Genomic DNA, 14,361 nt, shown 5'->3' on the forward strand with positions numbered 1-14,361 from the left:
CAATGGTAAAATAAATAAAGAGATAGGTAAGAGTCTAATTTCAACATAAGAGAAAGTGAACAAGAGAAGAATGAGGATGAGAGTGGGCACTAGGGAGAATGTGAGGAGGAACTGGTTTTTATTTTTAAAAGTCAGGAATGAGAAGCAGAGGATAGTCCTACTCTTAAAGACATCAGATTAGGATGTACGGAGGGTGGCATGAAGGATGGAATGCTGTGAGCTGGGTCTGATTCAGGTGGCTTCAAGCTGAAATGGTCCCAAAACCAAAGAGAAAGGCCACAGGAGAGGAATTAGGAATGCAAGATGAGCAAGAAACTCAGCCAGCTTCCGTGGCCAACACAAGGCTGGAAAGCAGAGAAATATTTTGTCTTTCAGATGGACTTCTCGGTGGGGGGGGGGCATGGGGAGAGACAGCATGAGAGACAGAGTCTTCAGTGAGCTCAAGGAAAAAATAAAATATTCAGTAACTGTTGCAAATTAAGAAAAACTTGCATATCTCTGTGGTAAATCATTTTTTATCTTTTTTAAAAAGGGCTTTTAGCAAAACTGTCAGCATTGCAAGTTGATCAGCTAAACTTATGATTACATTCTTTTTCTTCTTTTTATTAAAACCTGTACCAAGAAAATATCTGCCATCATTTATACAAGTTATACAAAGATCCATGTATTATTTTTTTTAATATGAGGAAGGTACATTTTGTGGGATGGGTGATTTCCTTATCACTAAATCATACAACACAAAAAATTATCTACTCCACCCAGTAACAAAGTATATCCCTTTGCATTCTTTCTTCGTTCCCTCTCTAAAGAAAGCATGCAAATCATTAACCACATGACAAATATCCCAGTATAGTATATTTGCAGAGTGCTGGCCCGTGCTGAAGAAAGATATGGTGAACTGAACCAGTGTGATTCAAGAGCAAATGAATTTTTATCAGAAACACCCACGCCAAATGTCTTAGGTTCATGTTCCAAGAGCTGCCTAACAATGTAGATGGCAAGCACATAATGACTCCCTTTATGACTATGATAGAAACTGGACATATGGGCATTATTGATCAGAATATAGGCAAAGGTCTAGAGTTTACAACTAGGCAAAACTTGCTTTTCTCCCTTTATAAGGCTAATTTTTTTACTTTAATTGTAAAAATAGATATCATTCTTATATTCTCTATAAATTTCAGCCACAGAAAATATTTCTAGACTCCTTTTTTACAAAGCTCTGCTATGTCCTTTTAAGCAATGCTAAAAGTACTATGAAGAATAATTAATGGTTTAATTCAATCTTAAAATATCTTTGGTCCAGCTGCATAAAATAAACATGATGAAGATGACCATCCATGTGTCCTAGATAATCTAACATTCTTGATGGTCATGGATAATTTCAAAAGAACTTGTGTTCTGATCACTTACTACATACACATACACACACACACACAAAGAGAGAGAGAGAGAGAGAGAGAGAGAGAGAGAGAGAGAGAGACTCCTAAATATACCACAGTCATAGAAGATCAAATTGTAAATGTTCAATTTACTTTGGAACCATTCACTTAGAAGAAAATAAAAAGCAGCAATGGGAAGTTAAAATCATAAATTTTACAGTGAGAATTACAAGAATGAGAAAGATCATATCGTTCAACAATCTCACTTTTCAGATGAGAAGACTAAGAACCAGGGGGAGAGAGAGATGACTCTCACAAACAGGTCACAGCAGACACGGTTAAATTGGGATCCCCCAGCCCCTGGCTAGCTCCCTACACACTTCAGGAGTCACACCGATTGCAAAAGTCTTCTCTGCAGACTGCATCTTGCACTCACTCACTTCCTCTTTGCACTTGGAACAGCTTGGGCGTTCTATGGATTTTCTGATTACATGACATTCCAAAACTTTTCTAATGACCTGCTTAGAAAAAGAAAAACGACAAAACCTGAATGGGAATCCACTTAGAGACCCTTCCCAGATAGGGTCTCTACATTAGAGTGTCTTGGAGATGTCCATGAGCAGGAAGGAGACCCCAGCAGAAACTGCCCTTTCCGAAAGCTGAGTAAAGCCCAGTTCTGCCCTCCATCCCCATCACAGGGCTTCTGGGCTTTCTTTGGCTTGTAGGTGCCAGGAAGACACCCCCTGCCTCCTGCCCAACCTCACCAAATCTCCCATAGGGCATGCCCTCAACGGAGTGAACTGAGCTCCCTATGCAGCCCCAAAGGCTATGTTCCTCTTCTCACTAATAATCTACTGTGGGTTTTGCTGTTACAGGAACTTCAAAACATGTGAGGCAAATTTTAGTCCATATAAACTCAAGTATGGGGAATGCCAATAAACAAATGACAAAAAGGAGGGTTAAGGACAGGAATGAAAATCCTTAACCCTTTATAGGGGTTGTTAAAATGATCACCTGAAAGGCCATCAGACCTCAGTGCCTGCAGTGTCCCAGGTTCCTATGGAAGCAAACCGAGACCAAATTCAGTTACACTGAGGACTCAACCAGGTCAGAAACCACCAGCCAACCTCGGACTAGGGACTTTCCACTTATTGCTCCACTTTGACCAATTAAACATTTCCCCTACACTGCTTCCCATTCATTATATAAAAGTCTCCCCACATGCTCCTTCAAAGGAGCCCTGAATCATTCTGGCTTGGAGACCCATATTGAGGAATCATTGCCTGCTCAAATAAACTCTTTAAAATGTCAGAGTTTACCTCTTAACAGTTCCTATTCTGTTTTCAGCTTAGTAGAGTTAGAGTTCATACTAGGGGAATCTAATGATCAGTCTTCTCCAAAGAGGTTTTTCATCAGTGGAAGACCCTCCCAGCCCTTCTCCATTATCAGTGCCCTTTCTTTCTCTACATTCATGGGTGGTTGCTCTAGGCTCACAGAGGTTGGTCTAGGCCACTGAGGTGGCCTGTGGGCCAAAAATCCAGCCATTTAGTATAACTGGGAGCTAGGAATAAACTGTTTTTATACTTTTAAACAGTTGTTATAAAAACAACAGAAATGACAAAGAATATATGACCCACAAAGCCTAAACTATTCCCTATCTCGTCCTTTACAGAAACTGTTTTCTGACCCCTAGTTTAGGAGAGCTCCCCAGCAGGCCTATTCTTTAGGCAGAGGCCCTGGATGACCATCCAACCAGCCCTGCTGTAGGCACCATGGCCACACAGGCATAACTGTTGCACGCCTGCTACATGGAGGGAGAGCAGAGAAAAAGAGAAGGGAACAAAAATTGCCAAATTTGGCTTTACAAATGAACAAACATTGACAAACACCCTCAGCCCAGCTGTGGCAGAAACAGAGCATATCCCAAGACCATCATGCATGGCTGGCACAAACATCCAGGCCCTGGTGTCCTCTCCTCCCTCATGCCCTGCCCCATCAGCAGTGCTTCCTACAGTCTGTATATCTGGGCTCTCTCGGCACATTGTAATGTCTTGCCTTTCACCAAGTGCTTCAGAATCGCTCCACGGGAAGAAGAGGCAGAGCTCCTCAGGGACACCTTTACATCAAGGAGGGCTGAGCACTTGGCTGTGGGCAGCAGGAGTCATGGACCCTCCAGTGGTTCTAATATAATCAGGGGTCCTCAGCTGTCTGCAGACTGCCCCGAGTGCTGTATCTTTGTTGGCAATGTGGACTGTTTCCAGCAAACTCATCTCCCTCAGGGTCATGACTCCTGTCCATCACTGGGCACCACCTTCCACCCAGGGGGCACCCTGGGAGAGTAGAGGTGATGTGGCCGTCTCTCCTCAGTGGTGCTTGTTCTCCTCCCTCTCACCCTCCCTCTCACCAGCCCTGACCCATGATCAGTCTCTGCATTCAGTGACTCCCAAGCACACCGTGGCTTCTACTTCCTCCTTCTGCAGTCTCTTCATGAGAATAATCAACCATTCATGTTCCATCTTCACCATAAGCAAAGCTAGAAAGAGAGACTTTACCTGTCATGTTGGTAGTCCTCTGAGAAATCTCCCTCCCCACGCCGTCTCTCTGTATGTGTCCAGGGCCACATCTTCTCGGGGACATGCTCACATGGCTAGGTCCTAGAATTGCCTTACAGTGGCAGCTGGTTCTTGGAAAACCCATAGAATGTGTCACACCAACTTCCTCCAAACCCTACCAAGCAGAACTCAGAGATGTTAGCACTTTTCGTAAATCTCTGTCTGCCTTGGTTGACCATCCCTGAATTGACTCGTCTGAGTCTTAACTGGGGTTAAGTGAGGAAAGTCCAGTCAGAGCGGAGCATGGTTTGAGTTCGGACAAATAGAAAATGTGTCTGTGCCTCCTTCTACCTCAGCTGATGAAGGCAGCCCACCTCAGTCAGCTCAAGCTGAGTTTCTGGGTCAGCTTGTACTGGTCTTACTTGGATGAATGAGACCTGAATACGGACAGGAGACTTCCTGCAGATCCGTATTTGTGAAGATAGGGGTCTTGGGTGAGGATCCCATGGGAGTCCCAGAAATCCAGACATGATCAGATCCTCCCAGCCTTCCTCCCAAAGAGTTCTGAGGAGCACTCCCAACAATCGGAGCCTGTGCGTGGTAAAGGGCCTGCCTCCCTTTGAAGCTTGTGGGGGAAGTACTCCTAGCTCTTGAAGCCAAGGGAGGTCCTAGGCCACAACAGCTCTCATGCTCCGGAGGCGGGAGCTATTCCTCCACCCACCTTCCCATCTGGAAGAACCTCCTGGGAAGTGGTGTACATATTGTGGTCCCAGGAACAAGTAGGTGGACACAGAAGTGACCAATGGTGTATGTGAGCCATGACAGCAAGGACGGTAAAGTGCAGGTGCAGTTTTCAGGTGGTGACCTGAACATGGCCTCCAGCCAGAATATAAGGATCAAGAAGGGTTATGTGTGGCTGATGGACAGCTCCCCACATGTTAGTTCATCCCCAGTGTCCGGCTGGATTGCTGTGGTCTCATGGGTCATCAGGCCTCCAGGAGCAGTCATTAGTGGTGTCCACTCACAGACATCAGCCCTAGGTGCAAAGTTTAGCAGAAAAAGGTAGACAAACTGGCTAGGGTTTGATCCACCCCTAGGTTTAAAACTCCAGAGTCCAGCATGTCCCTAGCCAGGAGACCACTGGCTGCCCCCCTAAGCTCCAAACTGATGGAGAACATCCTAGTAGTACCAACCATGGAAATTACGGAACAATACAAGTGCAGCGAGAGGCAGGCCAAGCTGGCTTCCTACACAAGACTCAGTACAGAATCAGCTACAACAGCCAAATAAAAGTTCAGATACACTCCCCAACAATTCACATGGACATGAGCCCAGGAAACTAGCACAAAACATCTCCAGTCATGCCCCTTAAGATCCCAGGGAGTTGGAATTTGGTGGAATGTCAGGTCACATCCTGGTTGTAATCAAGTAGGAAACTGCAATCAGCCACAGCACTTTGGCATAACTGCATCCCAGGCTAAATGTCCAAAGGCTGTTTGTACAGGCAAAACCTTAGAAGACAGGAGCATCCTGCTAGGGGCTGGTGTGCCAGAAAGACATCATTGTGAAATCCCACAGTGTGCAAGCAACCTATGCCATCCTGTATTTGGGTTTGGGTTGCCAGAAGCAGACCCTGGTATGAGAATTTCTGTGTAAGTGATTTATTCAAAAAGTGTTCCTAGGAGAGAATGATCAATGTAAGTGATTTATTTAAAAAGTGTTCCCTTCCTTGGCTGGAGGGGAAGTAGCCAAGCAAGGGTATGGACTTAGCACAGTCCTAGGTGCAGCCTGACCCTCAGGGGCAATGCAGAGATTATCCCTACTTGAAGCAGGGAGCAGGGCTTTCCTGGAGCATCTCACAGTCACTCCCTTTGAGATGCCCCAGGGAAATGTCAGCCCCTGTACCTGTGTTCTCTAGCCTGTGGTCTCTAAGCCTCTGGGTAAAGCCACTCAGATACCAAGGTCCAGGTTCGTAGAAAAAAGGGTAGGGGATGAGGTGAGGACTGGCGGTGGGGACCTCACAGCATCTGGGCAGAGCACTAGGAGCTCAGCTTCATTACCAGGGAGCATCAGTGAGGAGGAACCCACTTCTGAATCCCACATGAAAAACTCAGCACTGTTTGAGTGCCACCAAGAACCCTGACCTCTGTATGGTAGAAAAGTTTCCCTCTGAAGCTGAAAGCTGAGTAGTCAGTAAATACAGGGTGTCCACATGGGGACTGTTGATGGCGATGAACTGTAGTGGTGGCACATGTGGGATTGATTGATCTGCCAGCTCAACATTGATCTGTGAGCTCTGCCTTGGTCTTTGCCAGCCAAATTGGAGAGCCTGCAGCCTTAAGGGGAAGTCCCCCTTCTTAAAGCTCCACACCCTGCTGCCCTGATATAGAGTGTGGCCACTTCGGTGTGAAACACCTAGAATGTGAGATGCAACATCCTAGCCCCTTTCCATGGGGCGGGGGTACAGGTCCAAGCCAGGGAGGTCCTAGGCCAGGGTGTTTCCTACTTAGGGCAGCAGGACCTCCAGTAATTGAGTGAGCCGGGGTTGGAGTCGAAAGTCACAGAAATGAAGATGGGGCCTGAGACCAGGAAGCTGGAGAAAACACTCTGGGGAGAGCCTGAGGCATATCTCATGACTAAAACACAATGCTGAAGGCACAAGGGGAACAGGGAAGAACAGGAAGAACAGGGAAAATAAACAACCAGAAAGGATTTCTGGGAAAAATGCCTAAACGCTGGGCTGTGATGACACCAAAACTCATAGAGCAGATTTGCTCCACTTAAACTAAAGGGACAAAATAATGGTTTGTTTGGGGAGTATATTAAATGAATCTTTAATTTCTGAGAGAACACTGAAAATATGAAACTGCTATACTTTTCCACCTGACATTGAATTTTATAATGAAATCTTCTATTGTGATAAATGATAGAAAGATAGATAGATAGGATATAGAGACAGAGATATATATAGACAGACTAATAGAACTTTAAACCGTTTTTCAGTTTTCAGTGTATTTAGCTATGTGAGTACATCTTGATGCCTGCATGCCATGGGATTTCACAGAGGTGTCTACCTGGCAATCAGTCTCCAGCAGGATGCTTCTGTCTTCCAAGGGTTTGCCTTTACAAGAAGCCTTTGGACATTCAGCCTGGTTCGTGATTATGCCAAAGTCAATCTAAAGCTGAAAAACTATTTGTAAATAATAAAGCAATCTGAACACAAGGCTTTACATAATGTGCCTGTCTTAGGTCTGTGATTAAAAGCCTTGAGTTTCAGCCTTGTTTCTGGAATGTTGTCATAAACGTCAGTCAACAATCGATAAAACCGGAAGTGTTTCATGTCTCAGGCACAGCGGCCTGACTCTGCTTCTCAAGCATGCTTATACCTCTGCCAACCCATCCAAGGGCATTCCACTTAAAATATATATTTCTGATTAAAAGATGGGGCTCAGACTGGGTGCAGTGGCTCATGCCAAATACTAGCACTTTGGAAGGCCAAGGCAAGCAGGTCACTTGAGGCTAGGAGTTTGAGACCAGCCATGATCAACATGTTGAAACCCCAGCTCTGCTAAAAAAAAAAAAAAAAAAAAAATACAAATAGCTGGCTGTGGTGGTGGGCACCTGTAATCCCAGCTACTCAGGAGGCTGAGGCAGGAAAATCGCTTAAACCTGGGAGGCAGAGGTTGCAGTGAGCCAAAATAGCACTACTGCACTCCAGCCTGGGTGACAGAGCAAGATTGCATCTCAAAAAAAAAAAAAAAAAAAAAAGAGAGAGAGAGAGAGAGTGAGCAAGAGATGGGGGTTCATTGTAAGAACAAAAAAGACAGAGTGAGAGATGGAACATTATAAGCTTCCAACTGATTGGGAGATGGAAATAAGAAAACCCTCTGAGGATCATTCCAACCTAGAACTAATGAACTTGAAATTCAAATATGAATAGATCATCTTCTCCCTTCAAAAGCTCCAAATGGCACCTCTATGTGCTTTTGTCCCACATCTAAATCTCCAGTTCCAAATCTTCTCCAGAATTATTATGTTTTCAACTGCCCAGTAGATCTTCCCATCTCCACAAGTAATATCCCTCCATAGCACCTCAGTGCTAGAAATGTTTAAAATGACCCAGCTCCTGCTGCTGCTCCTTCTCCTCTTTAACCATTTATTGCTTGTAATTTTTTATTTCCAATTGCTGTTTATAAAAACAGTGTTTTATTGGGTATCTTTCCCCTTGATATCCAGTAACTTAAATACTATGATATAAAATTAATAATACCTTAGCATTATAGTTTAAAAGCAATATATCTTCTGTTACTTGATGGGGATGAGAGAAGGAAGAAAACAAAGACTTTGCTTAATACACATTTATATACACACAAACATAACAAAAAACATTCATGACAATTACATGCCTAGTTCTGTAAATGGTCACATGGTCATAGCTGATATTTATAACTACCTTCTTCCACTATCCATTCCATATTCCCATGCTTCCAACAAACACCTCAGCTCGTCATACACCATTACCTGGTGAGGTGACCTGAGTCTTCATCCTGAAGGGCCTGAACTATTAGTCCTGCCCAAATTCATCTGTAGTTTTCCACTGAACTTAATCACAAGGCATGGTACACAAATACTCAAAGTTATCTCCAGGATTCCAGACAAACTCTTTCTTGTCTCTATCTTGGAGCATGGGGACCATGGACATTTGGGGCACTTCTTCACGTAACTTACTTGTGCCTTTAGAGCCTGCTCAGGCCCAATCATGTATACATCACTTCCATTTCATGATGAGCTGCTGCTCTGCACACCCAAGTTTATGGCTTTGTGGATTAGATAATAGTTCATGATGGGCATCTCAGATCACATGGTATGTTGAGGGCCCATGGTTAAGCATTCAGTCTACCTAGGCCCAATAGCAGGCCAAGAGCTATCTCTCAAAACGAGAGTAGTTATCTGTGGAAGATAGCATGGGCTTGCTCTAAAATCCTAAAGACCTGTGCTGTGATTCACCTACATGGGCTGCCAAGGCTTCCACACAGCATCCCTGTCTGCCACTGACACCTCAAGCACCATTGGATATCCTGGGTCGTGTGGCACAAATGGCAGAATAGCCTGTGTGGCAGCCTGGACCTATTGCAGAGACTTCTGATCTTCTGGGTCCTTCTTAAACATAATGAATTTTCAGGTCACTCAGCAAATGTGCTGGTATAAGACACACAAAGAGGAAGATGATGCCTCCAAAATCCCAAGAGGCTTATTGAGCACTCTGCCTCATTTTTGAAGAAGTAGAAGGGAAAAGTTGCAAGAACTTACCTTTCACATTAGAAGAAATATTTCAACATGCCCTGCACCGCTGGACACCTAGAAATTTCACTGAGGTAGAATTTTAGTCAAATTTATTTCCTACCCTCTGACGCTCAAATATCATACCAGTAAGCCCCAAGTGGTTGCTACTTCTCTCTCACAAGGTCCAATCAGTATCATGTCATCAATAAACAGAACAGTGAAATATCTCATGGAAGGTAAAGGCGATAACATCTCTGTTAACTAAATTATGACATAGAGCTGAAGAACTGATAGCCCCAAGGAACAATAGTGAGGTGCGTTGCTGGCCTTGTCAGCTAAAAGCAAACTGCTTCTTGTGAGTGTTATGGACAAGCATGGAGAAGAATGAATTTACCAGATAAAAAGTTGCATGACAGCTCTCAGGGATGTGTTAATTTGCTGAAGCAATGAAACCACATCTGGTGTAGCAGTTGTAATTAGAGCCACCACCTGGTTAAACTTCCGATAATCCACTGTCATTCTTTAAGATCCTTCTGTCTTCTGTAAAGGCCAAACAGGAGAGCTACATGGGGATGTGGTGGGAGTCAACATCCCTGCATCTTTCAAGTACTTGATTGTGGCACTAGTCTCTGCAGTTCCTCTAGAAATGTGGATTTGCTTTTGATTTACCACTTTCCTAGGTAAAGGCAGATCTAGTGACTGCCATTTGGTTTTTCTCACCTTAAGAGCCCTCACTCCACAAGTCAAGGAAACAATGTGAGGATTCTGTCATCTGCTGAATATGTCTAGAGCAATTGTGCATTTCAAAACTAGGGAAATACCCACAGGATGGGTTCAGAAACACACTGGACCCACTGTGAGATGGACCTGAGCTGAATTCCATTGGTCATCTGACTGCCATAAGCCGCTACTCTGACTGTAATGGGCCACAGTGAAATTTTGGATCTCTGGAACTCAGTGTTAGTTCAAAGCCTGCGTAGTAAGTAGTCCCCCAAGGGTCTGATTATTTTATTTTCCTCAATGCATAGTCACCCTTTTGTGAAAGAAACATTAGCAATATAAATTTTTGTGAGGCACTGAGGTCCATCCTCAAAGAAAGCACAAAAAAGAATTAAAAATAAGTAAATGAAGCTTCATCAAAATTATAGACTTTTGTACTTCAAAAGATACTATCAAGAAAGTTGAAAAATAAAACACCTGCAGAATAGAAGAAAACAGTTGTTAATCCTATATCTGAAAAGGGACTTCTGCCTAAAATATATAAAGAACTCTTACAACTCAATAAAAGGGCAAACAGCCCAATATTTAAATGGGCAAACTTGTGCCAATCCTTCATATTAGTTTGATTTATGAAAGAAAAAATGTTGCAACATTTTAGATCAGAGAAAGGTAAAGAGAAAGCAGAAGCTAGAAAAATCTAGATTGTTCTCATGAGCCAGACAAAGGATGGCAGAAGCTGGCCCAAGTCTGGAGCTGACTGATGATGATGCCAATCTCTTTGCATCAAAGCCCCTGAAGCGTGTGGATCATGTGGATGGATCTTTTAGCTTTCTGCCTTGTCATTTAGTCAGACAACTAAGACTCAGATGAGATGAGAGCTGAGTAAAAGGTCTCAGTCAGGCCACATGAACCACCTCCATTAATTCAAGGAACAGGAGGTGCAAAATCCTTGCCCACCTGTGTAAGTGCTGCTGCAGGTTTGATAGAAAATCACCCTCGGTCACCAGCTATAGGCAATACACCTGTCTCTGTGAGCTCTACTCCCACACCTCCCTCCACCAACTCTTCCATCTGCCCTGTCATTGTCCTCATTAGGAGCTTAAGTGACTTCAACTGCTCTCTACCAAGATCTCCCAACCTCTGCCTCCACCTCTACCTACTGCCTTGGGAACTCCAGCTGTACCACCTCCTCCGGCTCCTCCCTTCATTGTCCCAGGCCCTCTTCACCCAGCTTCCCCTCCAGCTGGTCCTCTACACAGCTCTCTCTGCCAGGAGACAGTGCTGCCCTCTGTGAGCTCTACCCCACACAATTTTCCAAATTTGATGAAGTAGACTGGTTGGGGAAAGAAATATGCACTGATAAATATTAAAAATACAATGTAATTGTCCTTTGTGGTGCTTGTTCTTTGAAAATGTTTGCTCATTCTAGTGTTTTACTTTTATTTTCCTTATGATAAATTTTCCTCCATAAATTTTTATTTCTAATAAAAATATTAGCATCTATTTCAAACTAACTGCTTTACAGTTGTTCATTTTCTTCCCCTAAAAAGACCTAATTTGGTCAAATAAACTTCTAAGTGTTAAGCATGGACACCTATCAGAGTAGCGGATTCAGTTTTTTTACATATTTTAATTGTATGCTTTGTGAGTTTTAATTTAAAGAAAGCCAACGAGATTGAAATCTTGAGGGCGGCTATATCTATTAATGACCATTTGTGCATTTCATGATATTTTAAAAGAAGAAACTGCCTTGATTACAGAATCATTCAAAACATACATTTAGCTTGTAGTGTTGAACTCTCATAAAGAAATCTTGAATTTTAAAATATTATTTTGTTTTCAAATACTTAGCTCTTACTTGAATGCTTTGTAGTACCTCCTTCCTCCTTATACACTGTGTAGTGTGATTTTGCTAACCTATAAGAGTTAAAAATTTTTCCACTTTAAATGCTTTGGCTTAAACATACATGTAATTATATAACTGTTAAGAATGATTTTTTTGTAATGAAAAAAGAACTTGAATAGACATTTTTTTCCAAAGAAGATACACAAATTACCAGAAGATACTCAGCTTAATGAGTCATTATGGAAGGCAAATTAAAACCACCATTAGATGCCACCTCCTACTCATTGGGATGACTATGATAAAAAAGGAAGATGATAACCATGACTGGTGGAGGCTGTAGAGAAATTATATCACTCATTCACTGGGAGTAGGAATGTAAAACAATGAAACTACTTGGGAAAATAGCTTGGCAATTCCTTAAAAAGTTCAATAGAGTCATCATTTGACCCAGTAATTCCACTTCTAGGTATACACTCAAGAAAAATGAAAAGATCTGTCCACACAAAAACTTATACATGAATGTCTATAGTGGCATTACTCCCAATATCTAAAAGAAGGAAACAACCCTAATGTCCATCAACTGACTGATGGATACACAAAATGTAGTCTATTCCTAGAACAGAATACTACTCAGCCATAAAAAGGAATGAAGTGTGAGACAGGCTACAGCATGGCTGAACCTTGAAAAGATAATCAAATTAAAATGTAAGATTGAGAATATTATGAAAGAAGCCTGTCACAAAAGGCCGCATACTGTGTGATTCCAATTATATGAGATTTCCAGACTAGGGAAATCTACAGGAATACAAGGTAGAATTAAGATTGCTGAGGGCTGGGAACAGGGGCCTGAAGGACAGCATCTAAAGGGCACAGCATTTTGAGAGGGTGACAAAAATGTTCTAAAATTGATTGTAGTAAAGCTCTGTGAATATGCTTTAAAAATCTACTGAATTGTGTATTTTAAGTGAGTGGGTGAATTATATGGTGTGTGAATTATATACAAATAAAGTTGTTAGGGAAAAAAAAAGACCAGCAATATGGGGCCTTCAAGATGACACTGGCCACTCACATGAGGAGAATCACCACAGCCAGAGGTTCAGGGAGGAAAAAGTTTACTAAAAATGACTTTTATGTCAAGTTCAAGAGTTTTTTCTTTATACAATATGGCAGAGAGGGCAAACCAAAGCTCCCCACCTGTTTTTATAAATAAAATTTTATTGGAACATAGTCCCACCCATCTGTTTAATATTGCCTGTGGCTGCTGTCACAAATCAGAGGCAGACTTGAGTAGCTGCAACCAACACCATGTGATTGGCAAGGCCTGAAGCAGTCACCACTCAGCAAATTACAAAGAAAGCTTGCTGACCCCTGCTATGCACAGGGTGAAGCCCTTAGGGTATTTAGGTAGGTATCTCTGCTGGCTACTTGGAGGGTGGTTTGATGGAGAACAAGCAGAGCACACTTGCTCCAGTATCATATTCTTTCTTCTCACAGGCCTCCCAAACTCCATCAGTCTCTTTCTCTTCCCCAGAGCTGTCAGCCCCTGCTGGAGCCTCTTGCTTTCCTCTCTCTGCTGGGGACTCCATGGAGGGAAGCATGGCCCAGCATTCCACTTCCCCCTGCCCCTAAGTGTGGGGTTGCAGACCCTTTCATTTTAAGATTTTTGTATCTCATCACTATAGGGAAATAAAGAAGGAAGTACCAAAATCCACAAGTGCTAAATTCCATAAATTGTATAAAGCTCTATTTCTTTGTTTACTCAGTGCCTGAGGCAGTGCCTGGTGAACAATGAATGGTGAATGAATGAATGAATTATGGTCCTTGCTGGTCTACTATGAAAATCTCAGTATCTCTGTAGGCCTTCTCTTTTATTTCTGAGGGGAGAGTCATCTGGGCCCTTCAACGTGTTTTTATAGAATTTCTAGGCTCCCTCCAAGATTCTGGATTTCTGTAACAGTATCTTGATGCCATCAGCAACATTTAATCTAGTAGCCATCCCCATGAAAAGGAGATTTAAGGGCAGACCCCTTAATCTTACAGGAACTGAAGAGAGCACATGGCCCTCTCTCTGTGGCCTGATGTTCACAAAGGCTGCTCACTCAGTGATTTCCTCCCACACTGGAGAATGAATTCACCGTGTGTGTGTTTATCGCCAGAGGACAAAAATCCAAACTTGATTTGGTACCTAGGTGTGGCCAATGCTATCAAAGGTAAACTCATTAATCAGCATCCTGATATGGTGAGCCCGGAAAGTAAATTAGTGGAGAAAAAAGCTGTAGCAACATAGGAGCTGCAGCTCTGCCAGGATATGGCCACACACCTCGATGGTGGGGCCAACAGCAATCAGGCCTCCATGCTGCCAGTTAACCCTGAGTCAGGCTACTCAAATAGTCCAAAGCAGGACCTGGCTAATGGCTGTTTCAGCAAAACCAGGACCTGGACCCTAACTTCCTCACCTAGTGACACACGACTTGTCCTTGAATGTCAAGTGTAAGTAATCAGAGAGACAGAGAGACAGATGGAGAGAGAATGTATTTATAGCTTTTCTTTTTTTTTTTTTTTGGAAAAAAATATGCAC

Source organism: Sapajus apella, unplaced genomic scaffold (assembly GCF_009761245.1).
Source record: "Sapajus apella isolate SASKATOON/1434 unplaced genomic scaffold, GSC_monkey_1.0 scaffold134, whole genome shotgun sequence".
Classification (NCBI taxonomy): Eukaryota; Metazoa; Chordata; class Mammalia; order Primates; family Cebidae; genus Sapajus; species Sapajus apella.